Genomic DNA, 6,817 nt, shown 5'->3' with positions numbered 1-6,817 from the left:
CCTGCGGAACTTTAATAGATCAGACAGGGCACAAATGTCATTCGGCAGAGAGTTCCATCAAGCTGGAGCCGAGGCTGAGAAAGCCCTGGCCCAGGTCGAGGCCGGCTGGATATCGTGAGGGCCGAGAATCACCAGGAGATTCTTATCTGCTGATGTCAATGCCCTGAGGGGGATATATTGGGAGAGGCGGTCCCAAAGGTATGTAGGTCCCTTTAAAGGGCTTTAAAGGTAAGCACAAAAAGCTTGAATCTGATCCGGTGCTCCACTGGCAACCAGTGTGGCTCACACAGCACTGGATGGATGTGTGCCCTCCGTGGGGTCCCCGCAAGGACCTGCGCAGCTGCATTTTGTACCAGTTGGAGCTTCCAGGTCAGTCTCAAGGGTATCCCTACGTAAAGCGAGTTGCAATAATCCAGCCTGGATGTGACCATTGCATGGATTGCTGTGGCACGGTTGGGGTGAGACAGGACAAGACGGAGGGAGCTGAGAACTTCAGCAGCCTCAAGCTTCAAAGGGGGAGGACAAGAGGGGGAGGAGGGGAGAAAAGAGCCACGGGCCCGATTAAAGCCATGGGCGGGCTGCTTCCGGCCGCCGGGTCTTGAGTTTGACACCCCGTCCCACAACATTACTTTTCTCACCATATAAAGGTAACTGATAGTACTACTTCTGGGGAACTTCCATGACTACATCAGGCCACCCAGCAGACTGCAGGTCCATGGCTGACGCTCTCAGCAAATCAGGAAAAAAATTATCACAAAGAAATCAGGAACGCATGCTGGTTTTCATACTGGCCAGAGGAACTCACTCCTGCAAATTGAGAGACAACTTCTTCGGGATACAGAGAAATTGATATTGGGTCACAGTGGCTTTATGGTCGTTCGTGAGGAAGTGGGTGTCTGTGCATGCACAGAGTTGCATATGCCCCATGGACCTCCCTCAGTCATCTTTTAGAAAAGGTGGTCTGATGCAGAGACTAGGATTGTCATATAAAGGTAAAGGTAAAGGTTCCCTTGCTCGAAAGCCAGTTGAATCCGACTCTAAGGTTGCGGTGCTCATCTCCGTTTCAAAGCCGAATAGCTAGCGCTGTCCGAAGACATTTCCGTGGTCATGTGGCCGGCATGACTAAACACCAAGGCGCACGGAACGCTGTTACCTTCCCACTGAAGCAGTACCTATTTATCTACTTGCAGTTTCTTGCTTTCGAACTGCTAGGTTGGCAGGAGCTGGAACTAGAGACGGGAGCTCACTCCGTCATGCGGCACACTCGGGTCTCGAACTACTGAACTACCGACCTTCCACAGCCTGCAGTTCAGCGTCTTAACCACTTGAGCCACCGCAGCTCCCAGGACTGTCATATATCAGCACACAAAGAAGGCAGTTGAGTCTTGGTTTTCTGTCAGGTGTATTGCCGATGTGAGTTGCAGTGAAATCTTACTCTGGGGCAAGTGCTCTTTGGTAGCTTACATTTGACTCTCAGACTTGCCTAGTGGGTCAGCAGGTGATTGCAGGTTGTGAAGAAATCCCATTACTTTAAAGCAGACATTAAGAAAGGTATTACACCATCATCTGCAATGTAATAGAAGTAAAAGGCCCAGTATTGTCTGACTAAGCACAGTTCAGAAAAAAAACCTTTTTCATTATTAAATCGGATTTTCTGATCCGGAGGAAAAGTGAGCTGAATGATTTTTGAGTCTTTCAAAGCCAACCTATAACATTTCTTGCCTGTTCTTCATGGCTGTGTCTAGTTGCAGGGCATGGATGATTTTTCCCCCCCTTCATTAAAAACAATGAAAAATCTCATGTCCTGCAGGAAAACTAAGGGTGAATCTACTCTGTTCCCGCCATTGTTTTGATATGACAAGAAACTGAAGAGTCACAAGGTACATTGTTCATCACCAAACTACATGACAGGTCAGAAATCCATTATTGGATTTCCCATAAATACAAGCAATCCTTGCTACAATGAAGATTGCTTAGACTAGTGTAAACATAGTATAAAAACAACCAGAATTATATTAATGAAATCCAAATCACCAGTGGAGTTATCTTAGATGTTACGATTGCTGGAAATGTTTTAGTCCTTATTTTCAGCAGATATTGTTTGTTGTTCAGTGAGTCTTACAGTTCTTCACACAGATATACTTCAAAGCACTAGGGGTGTTAACGGAAAAAATAGCTGGCAGAGTTAGAAATCCTTATTTTATAAAGTGACGTCTGGCTTTTGGAAGGGGTTAGATAGAGGAAATAGATGAAAAGCTGCAGTCGTTTTGGCTGGCTTCCAGCAGCACCATAAAACTGAGATGGAAACATATAACTGGGACAGAGGCAGTTCCAATATAGAGAAGGAAGTCAGGTGGTCTGAGTTACTGACACCTGTAACTCATTTAAAGGAGCAATTGCAGCCTTTTTAAAAGTGAGGTGGATAAGGTACTAGAGAGCAGGATGGGGGGGAAATCAGTGATTTTAAAAAAATTAAAATGTAAACACATTTACTATTAAGTTTCTCTTTTTAAGAACAGCTTTGTTTAAAATGCAATCTGAATCTAATGCAGACACATATTTATAGTCTCTAAAATCGTGACCATTATCAAACACAACAAGTTAAAGACTGCTTTTCTATATAGAAGAAGAAGAGAGAAGAGATTGGATTTATATCCCGCCCTTCACTACCCGAAGGAGTCTCGGCATGGCTTACAATCCTTTTCCCTTCTCCTCCCTTTCTATATAAAAGAGAGGGCCATGCGGAAATATCAGACCTTTGAAGTTAAGCATCATGAAAGGAAATTATGTCATGTATTTATCATTGTGGGCTTTCTACTCCACTCAAGGAGTCATCGGAAGCTGGTTTAGGAGTTGGCACCAGATCGTATTTGTGATTCTGACTAAATAGTATGAGCATATGTGCATTCACTTTCTGCCTCATTGAGAAACACTGCTCTCCCTGTTCTATAGAAAGCTGTGGACTCTTCAAGGAAGGAATCTTGGGTTGGGTTTAAGCAGGGGTCATTTCCTGCAGGAGTGCACAGGAGCAGAGCTCTGGCAGTAAAGAGCCCAGGGGCAACAAGCCCCGCCCCCTGCTCCCAGCAGCCCCGGGCCACAAGGAGCAAGAAGCAGCCAGGTAAGTTGCAAAGCCCCCCCCCCCCCGGCCCAAAACAGTCCAGTGGCACCTTTAAGACCAAGTTTTATTCAGGTACAAGCCCCCCCCCCCCTGTGAGGGCAGATCTGCCCGTTCCCCCCCCCCCAATAATTAGCAATCCAAAACAGTTCAGTGGAGCCTGAGCGGTGGGTGTTGCCTTCTGACACACTTCCAGTGGCATATGCGAATAAGTTATGCTAATGAGTTATACTAATGAGCTTCTGCACCTCTTTTTCTACGAAATGACCCCTGGGTTTAAGTGGTACGAGGGGAGGAATCTTTGTGTGAGAAGCTTACGGGTGGCTCTTGCCTGCCCTGCAAAGAAGACAGAAATATGAAGAATATGACATAGCCATAATCAGCATGTTCAAAAAGTGTCTGGAGGGAGTGGTATACGAATGTTCCCAGGCAATAAATAAACCATCAGGTGGAAACAAATCGCAGAGCAAGGGGATCTCAGGTATCCAGAGCCCTCCTCTCCTCACCCCTGACTCTATGTTCAAATCATTTAGAGAAGAGAAGGATTTCTTAGTGGTTATCTGCAAGTTTAGGACTCGTAAGTCAAGCTTTGTTGTCCTCGGTCTCAAGGACTGCACAGAAGACATCTGTCTGAGCTCTTGGGACTTTCTTTAGAGTTTCCCCAAACAGCTGCTACCATCTGGCTCATGCTCATCAGATGAGAAACTGATAAACTCTGAATAATTCAGTTGGGAGCCGCTACTGGGGGAAACTGCAGAAATATCAGAATGCGCATGTGGATTTTTTCCCACATATTCCTTGGCTATGTAGCTGTAAGCCTCTCTGTCACAGATGTTGTTGGAGGCCTTTAACAAGCCTCTTCATGCCCCATCTTAAAGGTACATCTTCACTTTGCAGAAGTAGTCATAGATACATCTTCAAGACTGTCAGGGGTTTCGATACTGTGATTAAGGTAGTTAATAGGATATCTAAAGGGTCATTCATACGGCCAGATACTAAAGTGTTAAGAAGGTGGTTTGTGTGGATTCATTAAGAATTACATATAAGTAGTGAGGCTACATTCCAGTTTGTTTCAGTTTCATATAAAACCAAACATTTTGCAGACTACATAAGATTGCATAATCTTACATAAAACAATTTGTTACATAATGTTGCTCATTTTGGTCGTTTTTCCTGTCGTAGCTTTATTCAGGTACAAGCTTTATTCAGGTACAAGCTCTCCCTCCTCTGCGAGGACAGATCTGCACTCTCCCCCCAAAAATAATTAGCAATCCAAAACAGTTCCGTGGAGCCTGAGCGGTAGGTGTTGCCTTCTGACACACTTCCAGTGGCATATGCAAATACGTTATGCTAATGAGTTATGCTAATGATTGTAAAAGCATGGCTACCTTCACTGATATTTCAGGAGCGGAGTCATTCAGAAGACGGTGCACTTCTAAAGCATCAGGCAGGTCCGTCATGTTGGCTAAAATAGGGTTGAATTATCTAAAACGTATATCTACGTAAAACTGATAATGCAGACAGATACGCGAAACTGTTTCAATACACCCAGAGTTACAATGGCAAAGTCTAGCCATATATACTATATTATTAGATCTCCCATGCAAGATTGCTGATGGTATTGCATTGAATCTTGCTAGTGAAAAGGCTCTGCGCTGTTGTGGTGCTTGTATATCAGATAGGTATGAGGCCATTCGGCCTACCGTGAGAGGAATCTCAAAGTTCAGAGGGGAGCAAGATTTGTTGGCTAAGCCGTATAGCCTTTGTGTTTCCATGTCAAGGACTCTGCGTTTAATCATCTGAAAAGTGCCCGTAAAAGAAAGCATAAACAATTAGCCCAATGGGATGCCCATGGCAGTTATTTTGTTCTCAGTGTGTGATAGCCATTTAGACATGTTTGACTCTGTGAGCATTTGTTGTGTAAGGCTCCCTTGGTCTACGTTGGCTGCGGTCACACGGAGCATTTGCCGCGCTGACGATACGGATGGTAGGCAGATTTTCCAGGCACGATCACACCGCAACATCTGGGAAGCGTAGAGCTCCCGTGGCTAACCCGAGGCTTCCCGCCGAAGATGCGCAGTAAAAAACTAGTACCTCCGAGGTACTAGTGTCCGGAAAACCGCGGGCCAAGGGCGGGCGTCTGATCGCGTTTCCGGTGGACTTACGTGGCATCCGGCGCTTGTTTCCGCAGGTTGCGCTACAACGCCGAACAGCGCATGCGCACAAAGAGTGATTGCTAGTGCTCCATGTTTGCATGGTGCTAGAAACTCTATAAGCCAGGTAGACCATTTGGACTAGGTTGGGCATGTTGTAGTTGGGGTTCTGAACAAGTCAGGGAATCTACTCCTATTCCGAAGCCTGAGCCAAATCTCCTGCTGGAGAGAGCAATTACAAGAAACCTGAAGCTGTTTCCACCCACGCTGCCCCACATACAGAATTCACTCTTTTCTCTTAATTCCACTCATACCAAGAGAACACCACTCCTGCACTATATAGTCCGACATATATATTTTTTAAAAACGCAAATATACAAGGCCCGAGACTATTCATTATAGTTTTCTGGCTTCATCTGGAACTAGAAAAGCAGCCAGCATGTATTAATAGAAGCAGGTCCATCATCCATCATGGCAGGAACGGAGTTTGTTGCCCTGGTGATTTCTGTGTAAAGCTATATTTGGCGTCTTAAAATTAAAAAGAAACTAGAGGCTGTAAAGGCTACTACTGTAGCTGAGCATTCTCTCCCCCCCCCACACACACACACGCACTGGTTCTGTTCCTTATTTGCCTGCTTTCTTCAGGCCCGTCTCTTTCCTCCCCTTGTTCCTGTGGACGGGTGTCTAAATACTATTTAGTTTGCTAGAGTTTAACGGTTTACCTTTTTGTTTAAATCTCACATATTCCCAGGGGTCGTTTCGTAAGAAAAGAGGTGCAGGAGCTCATTAGCACAGCACATTGGCATAACATCTTTGCATATGCCACACCCCCTGACATCACCGGAAGTGTGTCAGAAGGCAGCACCCACTGCTCAGGCGGGATTTTTTGGGTTTCCAAGTTTTGGGGGGGGGGGGGAACGTGCAGAGGAGGGAGAGCTTGTACCTGAATAAAACTTGGTCTTAAGAGTGCCACTGGACTGTTTTGGACCGGGGGGGCTCTGCAACTTACCTGGCTGCTTCTAGCTCTGACTGAGGGCTGCTGGGAGCAGGGGGTGGGTTGCTAAGAATTACGTTGCTAAAAAACGTAATTGATTAATCTAAGTAATGAATGAACTAAAGGGTGCAACCATCATTCATCGGTAGGACAGTTCCCAAGCTGGGTCTAGGATGGACTATTCTAGTACTTCCAAATGCCCAAACTGTGGCTGTTAGACTAGTTTTCCTCCTCTAAGTCCAAAAGGAGAAGGAAAGGGAGTTACGCTTGCTGAAATACACTCACTCAACCTGGTGATTTATGCTTCCTTGTGAAGTTGATGCTGGGGGGGGGGGGGGGGAGGCAGATCAGAGTAACCAGAGCTCACGTGCACCTGTGCTAACCTTGTTTCATTCATTATTTAATGTCCCAGATGAGGGGAGTGATGTCATGCCATTATGAACCACAGAGCTTCAAGCTGTGTTGCAAGGCACTTTAATGCTTTGTATCCCAAACTCAACCCCAGACATAATACTGCCTTACCAAACGTAGTTTGACCATTTCTGTAGAGAGATC

This window comes from Gekko japonicus, unplaced genomic scaffold (assembly GCF_001447785.1).
Source record: "Gekko japonicus isolate JY-2015 unplaced genomic scaffold, Gekko_japonicus_V1.1 scaffold4211, whole genome shotgun sequence".
In the NCBI taxonomy this organism is placed as follows: Eukaryota; Metazoa; Chordata; class Lepidosauria; order Squamata; family Gekkonidae; genus Gekko; species Gekko japonicus.
The sequence above is the reverse complement of the archived record's forward strand: the minus strand, read 5'-3'. Positions refer to the sequence as shown.